The sequence below is a fragment of the Mesocricetus auratus genome, unplaced genomic scaffold (assembly GCF_017639785.1).
Source record: "Mesocricetus auratus isolate SY011 unplaced genomic scaffold, BCM_Maur_2.0 Super-Scaffold_100006, whole genome shotgun sequence".
NCBI lineage: Eukaryota > Metazoa > Chordata > Mammalia > Rodentia > Cricetidae > Mesocricetus > Mesocricetus auratus.
Window position 1 is genome coordinate 84,288,237 of NW_024429190.1, and position 13,334 is coordinate 84,301,570.

Here is a 13,334-nt window from a genome sequence, read left to right on the forward strand (position 1 = left end):
CAGCCCTCAGGAGGCAGAGGCAGGCATAGCTCTGTGAGTTGAGGCCAACCTGGTCTACTGAGTGAGTTCTGGCACAGCCAGGGCTACACACAGAGGAATCCTGTCTTTAAAAAAAAAAAAAAAGAACAAATAAAAAAAATTGTCGATTTCTACTAAGCTTTGTGTCCACTGTTTGATTCCTTTGCTTTGTGTTTGAGCAGAATTAAGACGGAAGTACCTCCAGAATCCCAGCAGATGAAGATTCACTGGTAAATCGATCAGGATTTTTGGCCTACGCTCCAAAGAAAAGGTAATTATTTTGACATATCATAGGTGAATGAATATATTTTTTCCAGTTCTAATAGGATTTGAGTGTCTCAGATGGATGCTAATTTTTATGACTTAAGTGTCTGTGCAGGATCTTCCATGTTAAGCATAACTTTAAAGACGTGAACTTCTTAGTATTTGGTGACAGTGACTATAAGGAAGGAGTACAGTGCTGTTGGCATTTGCCTCTTAGCACAAAAACTGTTGAACAAAAACTATTAAAACTTCAGGAATTTGCTTGGGTTTTTGTCTTGAACAAGGTCTCTCGGTGTTTCCCTGGCTGTCCTGGAACTCACTATTTAGACCGGGTCATTCTAGAACCCACAGAGATCTGGCTGTCTCTGCCTCCTGCTGGAACTGTAGGCATGCACCACCACAATACACTGCTTTTTTCAGGAATTCTTTCTTTCTTTTCTTGGGGGGGTTGGGACAGGGGTTCTCTGTGTAGTCCTGACTGTCTTGCCCTATAGACCAGGCTTGCCTTGAACCTGGAAATCCTCCTGCCTTTGCCTCCCAAGTGCTGGGATTGAAGGCTTGAGCCACCAGTGGCCAACCTGTTTTCAGAATTCTTTAGAGACAGCATTCCCAGCTCTCTCCTAAACTAAGCCCACTCTTTCCATAGGGTTTTGTCCAACAAGCTCCTGTGGGTTTTCCCCCAATATCCAGATTCTCCAGCACTCTCTCTCACTCTCCGTCTGTCCATCCGTCCGTCTGTCTGTCCGTCTGTCTCTTTGTCTGTGTGTGTGTATCTCTGTCTCTATCTCAGTCTATCTCTGTCTGTCTGTCTGTCTCTCTATATTTGTGTGTATCTCTGTCTTTGTCTGTCTGTGTCTGTCTGTCTGTCTGTCTGTCTGTCTCTGTCTCTCTCTCCGCACAGTGTAGACCAGCACAAAACTGATAAAGATAGAGTTAGCCCACACTTTCCAGGCTGCCAGGGAACTCTGGAACTCTTAAGTGGTCCTGTAGGCTTGTAGTCATAGCACTCACAGAATAGCTTCGTACTAAATTCTGTGAATGTATTTGATGAAAAGATGTCCAAGTTTCACAAAATTTGAAAAAAAGGTAAGAATTCCTGGAAGAGCTTACATTTTTTTACTACATTTATTTATGGTGTGTATCTTTGTGTGACTGTCTGTGTGTCTGTCTACCGTGCGTGTGTTTGTATGTATACATGGATACACTTGGAGGTCAGAGGACAGCTTGAAGGATTTTTCTTCCATCTTGTGGGTCTAGAGTTCTAAAGTCAGGGTATAAGGCTTTGTGACAAAAGACTTCACTTGATGATCTATCTCCCTGGAACCCCTGGAAGAGTTTAGATTAGTAATAAAATAACCACCCTTCCATCTACCCTTGAGGGAAATTGATGGGGTTGGGGGCGGGACTGTTACATGATAAAAGTCAATTTAAGATGAGTCACTGAAGAACAAAACTAAACAGAATTTAAGCAGGAAGAACTAAAGAAATCTCAGTCTTAAACATAGATCAGCATATACTTAGGCAACAAATGCATGTGTTAATCAGGTCCTAAGCAACTGAAGCAAAAATGGGAAACATTTTGTACAACATGCACATTTATCTGCAAAGATAACACTTTCACTATTACCATACCAATGTGAGCTTCAGGAATGCCGCAGTTCTGCATTTGAAAAAAACCAAGGATCTGGTCAGCTGTGAAACTCATGCTTTATAAAATATACCCTTTAATGTGCTATCTCTGTGTTGAGGGAGCAGACAGACAGTGGTATCCATCAGTGAGCATCATCATAGTCACTACAATATATGGTATTTATTGTGAAATATTGGGCAGATGTCAAAAGAAAAAAAAGAGGGGGCTTTTCTTATGTCACGACTGGCCACTGGAAAATAATTGAGAGAACTGCCAGAGAAGCCCCTGGTGCAGAGACGTTTACTGGGCCCTCCTGTGCGCAGAGAGACTACCCTTTGAGAAAGAAGAGGAGGGTAGGAGCTATTCCATGGACATATGGCTTATACTCTTGAATATTGTGCTGATAGAAGCATTCTATGATGCTGTAGGAAAGATTCATACAATACCAGCAAGTAAACAACAAAGAAGAAGTGTCACACGCTCAGGAGTGTACTGGGCAAACAGAAAACAGTCAGCGGGCCCGATGGAACTGTGAGGCCTGTTAAGTCCAAGGCCAGTCTGAAGTCGCGGCTTCTTCATGTGCAGGAGTCCTAGCCCAGTCTCTTTCTCTCTTTCAGGCAGTATTTGCAGAGGGGCAGTTGACGTGTTGTACTCTCTTTTTAAGCACAATGATGACTTGAAAATCCAAAAGAATACAAAGTCCTCTTATTGAATTTTCAGGGTTTTTTCCTTTTCTTTTTCTTTTTTCTTTTTTTTTTTTTTTTTTTTTTTTTGAGACAAGATTCTCTGTATTGTTTTGGAGGCTGTCTTGGAACTAGCTCTTGTAGACCAGGCTGGCCTCAAACTCACAGAGATCCACCTGCCTCTGCCTCCCGAGTGATGGGATTAAAGGCGTTCGCCACCAATGCCTGGTTTGAATTTACAGTTTTAACCAATAAATAAAAGTTACATGTATTTGTTATATACTATATATTACTTTGAAATACATGCATTGAAATGACTAAATTGAGTTAATGTCGCCACACGTAGTTATCTTCTTTTCTGTTTGTCACACATACACACACACACACACACACACACACACACCCATCTCTTTCTCTGTTTTTGCTTTTAAGTAAAGGCCTCATTGTGTAACTCCTGCTGGCCTGTGTAGACCAGGCTGCCCTTGCGTGCTGAGATTAAAGTTTGTGTCACCATGTCCAACCCTGTTTAGCAGTTTTCAGGTATCCTTACATTATAGAATCATTTTCATTTAGTCAACATTTTGTATTCTTTAATTGACATTACTCCTAACTTTTGAGTGTTTGGAAATCACCATCATTTGTTGAGGTCAACATTCTTTAGGTTCCAGAAATACATGTGATATTTTCTGTGACTCACTCCCTTCTGTCCTCATGTTAATTCAGTACACATGTGGTGGTGAACGTTCTCATTTTGACAGGACCTAGATTCAATGAGTAGATGAACCTGTGGGCATGGCTGTATCTGGGTTAAATGAGTGTGAAGACCATCCAGAGTGTAGGCAGCAGCATCCCAAGGGTGGGGTCCAGGGCTGCAGAGATGGCATCTGTGACCAGGTGCTCAGATTCTGCCACCATTTCGTCCCTGTTGCAGTGGTCTGTATCCCTGAAACTGTAAGGTAGAAGCCGAAACAAAACAAAAGCCCCTCCTTTCCTCATTCCATAGAATGATGCAAGTAGAGATCCCTGGGCCATTTTGGTGGGAACTGGAAGAGCAGAATATGGGGAGAAATGCAGACAAAAATGCATGGTTCCTGGGGTTTCAGAAAGGAGCAGGGATCCTGGGTGGAACTGGGTTAGAGACCGTGCAAAGAATCTGACTTCATTCTGCTTGTGTTCTGAGAACTTGTAAAGCTGACTTGAAAAGTAATGGAGTAATTTCAAGAGGGAATTTCAGGATAGGCTACCATTCAGGCTGTGCTCAGTACTCACTCCAGATTTACAGTGAGGAAGAGCAACGGGTGGAATGGATTGATGACAACTCTGTGTGTACTTTACCGTTTATTATTTATAGTTAATGGACCAGGCAGTTTGAGAATAGTTGTAGTCATTAAAGAGGTTAGTAGCGTTAACGACTCTGATACACTGGAAGTAAGAAAGGTGGCTTTATAGGCTGGAGAGATGGCTCAGTGGTTAAGGAAAGGTACCTCGAGGGCAGGATCCACCTTGTGAGAATGCAAGCTCATTTGAAGGAGACAGCCCCATTGAGAATGCTGTGGAAAGGGTTCTCAGTTGAAAACACCCCTCAGGGGAAGTGTCTTCCCAGGGTTAGTACATGAAGGCTGATGCAACTCTGGTTCAGTGTGGCCAGGCTCCATCCTAAACTGGCAGAAGAACTAGACAGTGTCACCCATGTGGTGCTGGTTTTGTAAGTGTGGAAGACACAAGATTTGAGGGAGTCATGGAGTCCTCTGCCACAGTTTCTGAGACATACGGAGAGCAGCGAGTGTGTGGCCCAGTGGAATCCCCTGCAAGAAGACCTCGAGCGTCTACTGCATGAAACTTTGAAGATGAAGACCTACAGACATGAAATGGAGCTAGTCTAAGACAGGGAGTCCTTGTTACAGAGCAGCAAAGCTGCAGGGGAGGGAGGGGCTACCCATCTGGTTCCATCACCCCAGAAGCTGGACATGGAGTGCAAGGTTTGGTGTTTTCCCTGCTAGGTTTTAATCTTGCCAAGGAATGTGGTAATTTTGTTTTAAATGTTTTTGAGAACCCTCTTATCTAGTTTCTACAATGGCTATACTATACTTTACCCTTCAGTGGAAGGGAAATGATAAAACACAGCAAACATAAGTAAATTCAGTATTTCTTGTATTGAATGATGACTGTAAGAATGATAAGGATTAGGATGGTGGGTGTTGTAAGAGGTGGGACCTATTTTTTCAGTGGCAGTGAGCAGGGTAGGTGACACTTGGCCGGCCGTTGATGCTAAAAGAGTAAGTTCTCTGGCAGGGATACTGCAGTTAATGGACAGAACAAAGGCAGAGGTATGCATAGACTGTAAGGAGACAGAAGAGGCGACTGTGGGTGAACACCAGGGAGCGAGTGGCAGTGCATAAAGGCAGGCAGCTGACAAGAGTCTGCCCTTAGAGACCAGAGATGGGCTTTAGTTTTTATTCCAAGAGAAGTCAGGACCAGTGTCAGTTGTCTGTTAGCAGAGTCATTGAGGCCACTGTGGTATAGTTAGATAGGTTTCAAACAGCAAGGTGAAAACAGGGAACCTGATTATCCAGAGGCTATCCAAGTTGCTAGACCTCCAAAAGTGATACGGGGTGAAATCTAGACCACAAGGCCTTCCTCAGTGATCCCTAAGACATTAAAGGCTTTTCTAAGAAGACACGATTATTGGAATCAGACTAAATTATGTTCTGAAATTGTGCTGTGCATCAATAGCTTGATACCTCAGTTGTAGAACTAGCAGGCAAGTAGTATGCACAGTGTGGATCCATTTAATGAAGGGGTGAGTCTCACTCTGGGCATGCTGTCGAGGGATGATTGGAAATTTTACTACATCGTTCAGAATAGCACACAATTTAAAACTTATAAGTTGTTTATTTCTGGAATTTTCCATTTATTTTTAGGTGGGGGTTGTCTGCTAGTAATTGTATCCGTAGAAAGTGAAGCTACGGACCAGAGGAGCTACTACACTATGTAATAACAAAATACTGACACATACTCCAACATTGATATCTTAGAAATTTGTGGTAGGTGAAGAAAGCCAGAAACTAAAGTATTGCATGGCTCCATTCACATGAGATATTTTAAACAGGCACATCCATGGACGTAGGATCTCTCAGGGGATAGAAGAAGTTTGAAAAGTGTCTTTATGAGCTTGGGGTTTCCCTGTGAGTGGTGGAATATCATGATGCTGGTTGCACCACATTGTGGATGTAATAACATGCCTGTAAATTATACATTTAAAATTTTTATTTTATTGGTGTTTTGCCTGTATGTATGTCTGTGAGGGTGTGAGATCCTGGAGTTACAGGTGTGAGCTGCCATGAGGGTGCCAGGAATTGAACCTGAGTCCTCTGGAAGAGTAGTCAGTGCTCTTAACTGCTGGACTGTCTCTCCAGCCCCTAAATTTTACATCTTAAAATGAATAATATGGTGAATTTTATTTTATGTGAATTTCACCAGAATCCTAAGTAAATAAATAAAAGACGACAGTAGGACTGTGAAGATGGGACAGTTGGCAAATCAAGGGTCTCAATTAGGGTCCCCAGCAAACATGCAGAAAGCCAGGTCAAGCAGTGTGTGTCTGCAGTCTAGTGCTGGGGTGCGGAGACAGACAGACTTTGCTGGCCAAGAAATGTTAGCTGAAATGGTGAGTGGACAGTGATAGAGTCAGACACCGAACATCAACCTGTGGTCTTCAAGGCGCACAGACCTGCATACCCCACGAAAATGAATAAAGAAATAAAAAGACAATGGCAGTTATAAAATCTTTCATGGTTGAATAGTTTATATCCTGGATATAGTTGGCTTAGCTAGAATAGAGCTTGTTAGCGGGAACAGGGAGAGGAGGTAGACAGGCTGGGTTAGGTAGTGAAGGACGCTGGCAGCCAGGCCAGGGTGTTCAGCCCGGCCAGCAGCGGGACGAAGGGATAAGGGGAAGGGGAGGTGGGCTTTGGCAACAGTACAAGTTAAAAGCTGTGTTTCAGGGCAGAAAGGGGCATCTGAGTCTATGAAACCATGCTGTTGCTGTTCACTGGGTGGGACTTTGGGGCCACGCCCCAGAGCCTCAAACTTAGTCTCTCCTTTTATAAAGAAGCTCTTGGGAGGGTCTGATTATTAGAGTATATTGATTAAAATATAAATAGTATATGAAGTCCCTTTAAGTGGAAGGAAATAAAGTTTGTTATGCTGCTTCCGCAAGTCTAGAGTCACCTGCACTGTTCTCTGCACAGAACTCACTAAGTGTAGAGCTAAGGCTCGTCTCCCCCACCCCACCCGCCGTCCCCTCCCCTCCACGCGTCCCTCATGCCCTACACGGCTTGCCCTCTGTGCATACATGTGTCTCCATTACCTTTTCACCCGTGTGGGCATATGATATTTTGCACATTGCTTTAATGTTTTTGTCTTGGTTGTCTTTCCACTTCTTTTTGTGGACTTCAGTATCACACATGCTGTACTTTTATTTGTAAAAACAACAACAAAGAGTTGAAAACTACATTTCCCAGACTTCTGTGAGGAAGAAAACAATGAGCTGGGTTGTGATGACCCCTGTCTGTAATCCTAGCATGTGGGAGGTCAAAGCAGTGATATCAGAAATGCAAGGGCAGCTTTGACAATATAGTGAATTTGAGTCTTCTGGGGCTTCGTGAGGCTCCCTGGGCTTCATGTGTGGACAACGAAATCCAAAAAAAAAAAAAAAAAAAAAAAGAGAGAGAGAGAGAGAGAGTATGAGATATCATAAAAAAATCATAAAATAACAAAACGTAGAAATTTCCAACATTTACTAAGCACTATGTAGCAGCACTTTCCTAAGCCTGTTTTTTTTCCAATTAATTTACTATTTTATGTGTATGGGTGTTTTATGTGCATGTACATCTGTGTACCACATGCATGTAGTACTTTTGGAGGCCAGATGAGGGCGTAAGATCCCTTGGAATTGAGTGACTGATGGTTGTGCACCACTATGGGAGAGCAGAAGCCCCTTAACCTCTAAGCCTTCCTTCCGGTCCTTTGTAAGCCTGTTAATTCCCTGGCTCCAGACAGCAATCAGCTACTGTAGATCAGTGATTCTCAGCCTGTGGGTCAATACCCCTTTAGGGGTGGAACAGCCGTTTCACAGGGATCACCTAAGACCATTGGAAGACGCGTATTACTTTATAATTCCTAACAGTAGCAAAATTAAAGCTATGAAATAGCAACAAAAGTAGTTTTATGGTCAGGGGTCACTACAACGCGAGGAACTGTATTAAAGGTGGCAGCGTTAGGAAGGTTGGGAAGCACTTGTAGTTCTGGACACTGTGCCCCCCTCCTGCCCCTAAGGCAGGCAATGGCAGAGATGAGCTCCAGGACTGTCAATCCCTCTAGCCCTTAGCCTTTGTGAGAATTGTGTAGAACTTTTTCAACCAAAGTCAATCATACATTCTTTTGTGAAATTTTCCAAATTTAAATGTAGGCTTTAAAAACGTACCCTTGTGAAGTTCAACCACTATTTAAAACACACAGTTTGATGCTTTTGTTTTGTTTTTAGTATAATCACAGTCTTGTGTAGCTACCAGCTGTCTCTAGTTCTATACAATACTTCCAACCTCTCCAAAGGAGACTCCATTCATAGTACACGGTGACTCCTTATTCTCAGGCCCCTGAAAGCCACTGCTTGCCTTCTGCCTCCAGTGTTAGCATTCTGTCGCCGTGGCAGATACGCAGAGAAGCAAATGGAGGAAAGATCTGCTTTGGCTCCTGATTTTGGAGGTGGTTTTGACTTCATGGCTTTATGGGTCTGTTGTTGAGGAGCCTGTGCTGACACAGAACATCATGATGACTAGAGGACATTGCAGAGCAAAGGTGCTCATGATATAAAATCCAGGACATGGGACAGAGGCAGGTAAAGGCTCCCAGAGCACTAGCCACCAACTATAGTTACCATCCTTCTCATTCAGCTGTGAATTTCCCGTGGACTCTCTGAGCTGAGGCACCCGGGACCAAGCCTTTAGCACATAGGCCCCTGGTGGTTCATGTCTAGAGCAAAACGGTGACTTTAGTGTCCTATGTTTTTCACTTGGTGTAATGGGTTTTATTTTCTAATTTACACTTAGAACAATAGTTGTGTATGTGTGTGTATGTTTCTACATGAGTACTTGCCATGGCACACGTGGAGACGACAGAACAACTTGAAGGAGTGACTTGGTGTCCATTTCCACTGCGTAAGGGTGTGGGGGAGCTAACTCAGGCTGTCAATCAGGGTTTGCATCAAGTGTCGTTCCCATGGGCATCTCACTGTGCTAGCATTTGTGGGTTAGCTGTGAGTTCTGAACTGGGTGGAGGGATTACAATTTGCTTATCTGATTATTAACCACTGATAGACAGCTTGGTTACTCCCATATTTTGGCTCTTTAGAAGCCGTGCAGATAGTAAACTTTGGGTTTGAAGTGCCTGCTTGAGTCTATGCTTTCAATTTCAAGCAGAATTGTTGGGTCTTGGTAATTTTGTTTACGCTTTTGGGTAACGTTTCTACTATTTCCCAAAGTGGCTGTAAGATTTTTATATTCCTACCACTTTGTCTTGAAAACCTAAAAAACAACAACAAAAAAAAAAAAAGAAAGAAAGAAAGAAATCACTCCTGGGCGGTGGTGGCACACACTTTTAATCCCAGCACTTAGAGAGGCAGAGTCAGGCAGATCTCTGAATTCAAGGCCAGCTTGTCGTACAGAGTGAGATTCAGGAAAGTCAGGACTACTCAGAGAAACCCTGTCTCAAAACCTAAAAAGTAAATAAACCAGCAACAAAATCCAAGGATAAAAATCCACTCTGTGGGTGCTTTATCTCCCACTTTCTCCAAGATGTATTTGGATCACAAGAACTTACTTTTCATGAAATGCAACGTATGTATCTGTTTGGTTCTCTCCAAGAAACACGTGAGTCCCATTCTAGCACATTTATGATTGCTACTCTGCTGCTGGTGTCACAGACACCGTCTGGAAAATGCTTGTGTTCTGTGAAGAACGCTTGTTTTCTGGAGAGAGGCAAGAAGTTTTGGAAAGCATCGGAAGGGAGATGGGCCTCGGGTTTTCAGTTCCCCTGCTCTTCTCTTGAAGTCCTTCATGTCGAACAGTCAGGGTTTGCAGGGGTGGACACCGGAAGAATCAAAGTCTCCAGGTTCTTCTTCTTTTCATCAAAAGAGAATCCGAGTTACAAACTAGGAAGGTCGGAACCTTTGTTCTCAGCTATTGATGATAACACTTAAAACTGAATGGCCGTAGGAGTGTTAAAATACTGTATTTCTGACAAGAAAGGTTAGGGACAAGTGGTGCATGTGGAAAGGCCTTTGGATTACTGGTACTCTCTTGTAATTTATTCTCTTTCTCACCTCCCTTGCCTCCCCTCCTCTTTTCTCCCCTGCCCCTCATTATGTAGCCCTGGCTGTGCTGGAATTTACAGACGTCCGCCTGCCTCTACCTTCTGAGTGCTGGGATTAAAGATGTGCACAACCATATCTGCCCTATGGCCTTACTTTTTATATGAGGAGAGAGAGAGAGAGAGAGAGAGAGAGAGAGAGTGTGTGTGTGTGTGTGTGTGTTTGTGTGTGTGTGGTTTGCTTGTGAGCATGTACACTTACCAAAAGGGAAAACCAGGGACCCACAGTCATGCTTAGTTCTTCAAACACACACTACTGAAAAATAACCTAAAACTGCAAGTGTGCAGCCCTTTTACTTCTATTTAAGAAGGGATTTACTACCTTGGGGGAGAAAGGGAAATGCAAGTTTAGTTCAACAAATTGTTTTTTCAGAAGGAATACAAACCCAGATAAATTGCTAGATTAAGGTACAAAAGAAAAATGGGAAGTCAGAGTGCCTTACTTTCTGCTGACTCAATGCCTGAGCTTTGCCAAGAAAAGAGGAAAGAAACATTTGTGCTAGTCTGTCCATCTTGTACTAACACACCTGGTCTGTTTAAGAGTTCACCTCTGACCGGCTTGGGGACCAGTTTACATATTACAGTTTGAGGAAGAACGTTGTAGGTTCCAAATGTCTCCTTTACCTGGAAAGGCACTTTCCAGTCCTGGGACTCTGAGGTATTGATGTCATTGCTACAGTGATTTCACAGCATGCGCTGTGGACCTGGCTATGAAGCCCTGTGATTTAGTGGTATGGCTGATTTCCCATGTGTGTCGTGGGAGGATCAGGGCAGAGTTTCTTAAAGCAATGGAACTTCAGGATATACTTGATTGGCTGGTAGAGTTTTAGCCGGCGCGTGGCGCTGTGTACATTTTAGATGGCGTGACCTGTATGAGCAAAGAGGACTAGAGCTGGAGGTGAGAGCACTTTGGAGGCTGTTGAGGTGTGGTCTTGGTGGCGGAGGCAGAATTCTTACAGGAAGGAACTGAATATACAGAAGAGCAGAAGAGGCAGAGTTAAAGCAGGGCTGACTGTAGAGACCCTGAATGATCTGTTTTCTTCCTTCCTTCCTTCCTTCCTTCCTTCCTTCCTTCCTTCCTTCCTTTCTTTCTTTCTTTTTTGGTTTTTACAAGACAGGGTTTCTCTGTATTGTTTTCGAGGCTGTCGGACCAGCCCGGCCTCGAACTCACAGAGATCCGCCTGCCTCTGCCTCCTGAGTGCTGGGATTAAAGGCATGTGCCACCAACGCCCGGCTGTTTTATTTATTTCTATAGTCTATGGGGGAGCCCCTCAAAGCGCCAAAGCAAGGATTGGACGTTAAGTAAAACAAAGCCACCTAAAAATACGTGGACAGAATAAAACTGGGGCTTCCCATAGGACAGATGTGGTGCTGGCAAGAGTGACAGCTGGTGTGGTTTGCTTTGGCACGGCTGGTTTCTCAAGGCTCCTGCTGAAGTGCCAGCTTTTGCTCCACTCTTTTTGTAGAGGAAGAAGCAGACAGGGGTAAAGGGATCGAGGGAATGTGGCAGGGCTCTTACTGCTGGGCCATTAGATGGCGAGCCTCACAGTCAGTTCAGTGAGAGTTCAGTCGGTACAGTGTGACATAGGGAATTGTTCCTAACAGGGTCAGCCGCTGCATTTTACTGCATAGGAGACAGCAGGTCCCACATTATAGCTGAATGTTTGGCAGTTTTTCCATTTTGTTTTTATAACTTAAACTCTTCTATTTTAAAAAAGTTACCCAACCTAAAGATTTTAAAGGTTTCAAATCAGATTTAGCATTATATTTAGGTAGCTATTAAACATCTAGAAATATTTGAGTACTATTGATTACATTTTATCAGTTACCTTTATGTTATAATTTATAAGCTTGTGCATTTAGGGCCTGGCGTTGGTGGCACATGCCTTTAATCCCAGCACTCGGGAGACAGAGGCAGGCGAATCTCTGAGTTTGAGGCCAATCTCTGAGTTTGAGGCCAGCCTGGACTACAGAGAGTTCCAGGACAGCCTCCAAAACAATACAGAGAAACCCTGTCTCAAAAAACAAAACAAAAAGCTTGATCATTTAAAATTTTCTCTCAACCAAATAAAGGCTTTGAACTGTATTAAGCAGTGAACACTATAGAGTGAATACAGGCTAAGAAAGATAATCACCCTTCGGTCTCTACTGTTGTAATTTTCCTTATTTCTAAATTTCTACTTGCTTGTCATCAATCCTGACTATGGAGCTGGCGAATTCAAGTTAGCCACCTTTTTTCCTCTACTAGACTACTGATGCTGCAAGAGAGAGAGAGAGCATGGCTAAGGAGAGGCCTGAGAGACCCCTCACACAGAGCAGAGCCCAGGCACTCTGGTGAAGGTAGAAGGAAGAGAGGTCTTGCCAGAGGAACAAGAAAATGCTCTGTACATTATAGTGGAAAAAAAAAAGGCAAGGCAGTCCTAATTCAGCAAATGTGACTTTCTTGTTACTCAAATAACTTGAAACCTTTGAAGTTGATAATAAAGTATCTGTTACCACCCCTGTGAGCCCACACATAAACATACTTAACTTACTGCTTTCCAGGTTTATTAAAACGTTGTATTGGGACTAGTGGTTTCCCAGAATAAAAGTGCTTGTGCAGGCCCTTGAATTTTCGAATGTCTTGGGAGGTTCAGACTCTTTTACATTATACTGTATATAGAAGGTGGGCAGATGAACGTCTGCTTCTTCTTACTGTGCGTTATGACACTTTGAATGTGCGGTGCGTGGGTGAGTATACTCGACAAGAGTTGTGATAGACTGTGGGGTTAGCCCTGCACCTCCTGGGAATGCCCCTCACTTGGACAGTGAAGGGCCTGCTTTTTTTTTAATGTCTTTGAAGGGATGAAATGGTCAGAATTTGGCAGCATTTAAGAAAAAAAAAGATCTATTTTTACGTATAAATATTCATGCAGGTTCCCACAGAAGCCAGGAAAGGGCATAAAATCACCTGAACTCAAGCCTCCATGTGGGTGCTGGGAATTGAACCCATGTCCTCTGGAAGAGCAGAGAGAGCTTTCAACTGCAGTTTTATTTCTAAGTTGCGTACATTCTGATTGGTATGGGCAACTTTTAATATAGACATTTTAATAGATGCTTAATTGTTCATTTTTTGTGTAGTCTATAAAATTATTATTTTTTACCCTGGTGCATAGTAAAATGCCTAACATGTAGTAAGCAATCAGGAACTGCTTGGTAAATTGCAACCTCCTTATTCAAACCTTATAAAATATGTATCATTTAATGTATAGGCAGGCACTGAAGTACTTGAGGTATTGATTTTGTACAAGACACACTAGCATATCATAACA

General features: G+C 43.1%; 1 protein-coding gene across 4 annotated transcripts in view; it reads left to right on the forward strand.

The window, feature by feature from the left end:
- The window catches only part of Atxn7 (ataxin 7), a 141,305-nt gene that overhangs the window by 35,465 nt on the left and 92,506 nt on the right, over nt 1–13,334 (forward strand). For all 4 annotated transcript variants that reach the window (XM_040747614.1, XM_040747616.1, XM_040747617.1 and 1 more), the window contains exon 2: nt 201–289. The gene's annotated coding sequence lies outside the window, so the exon portion shown is untranslated. The remainder of the gene's footprint in view (nt 1–200; nt 290–13,334) is intronic.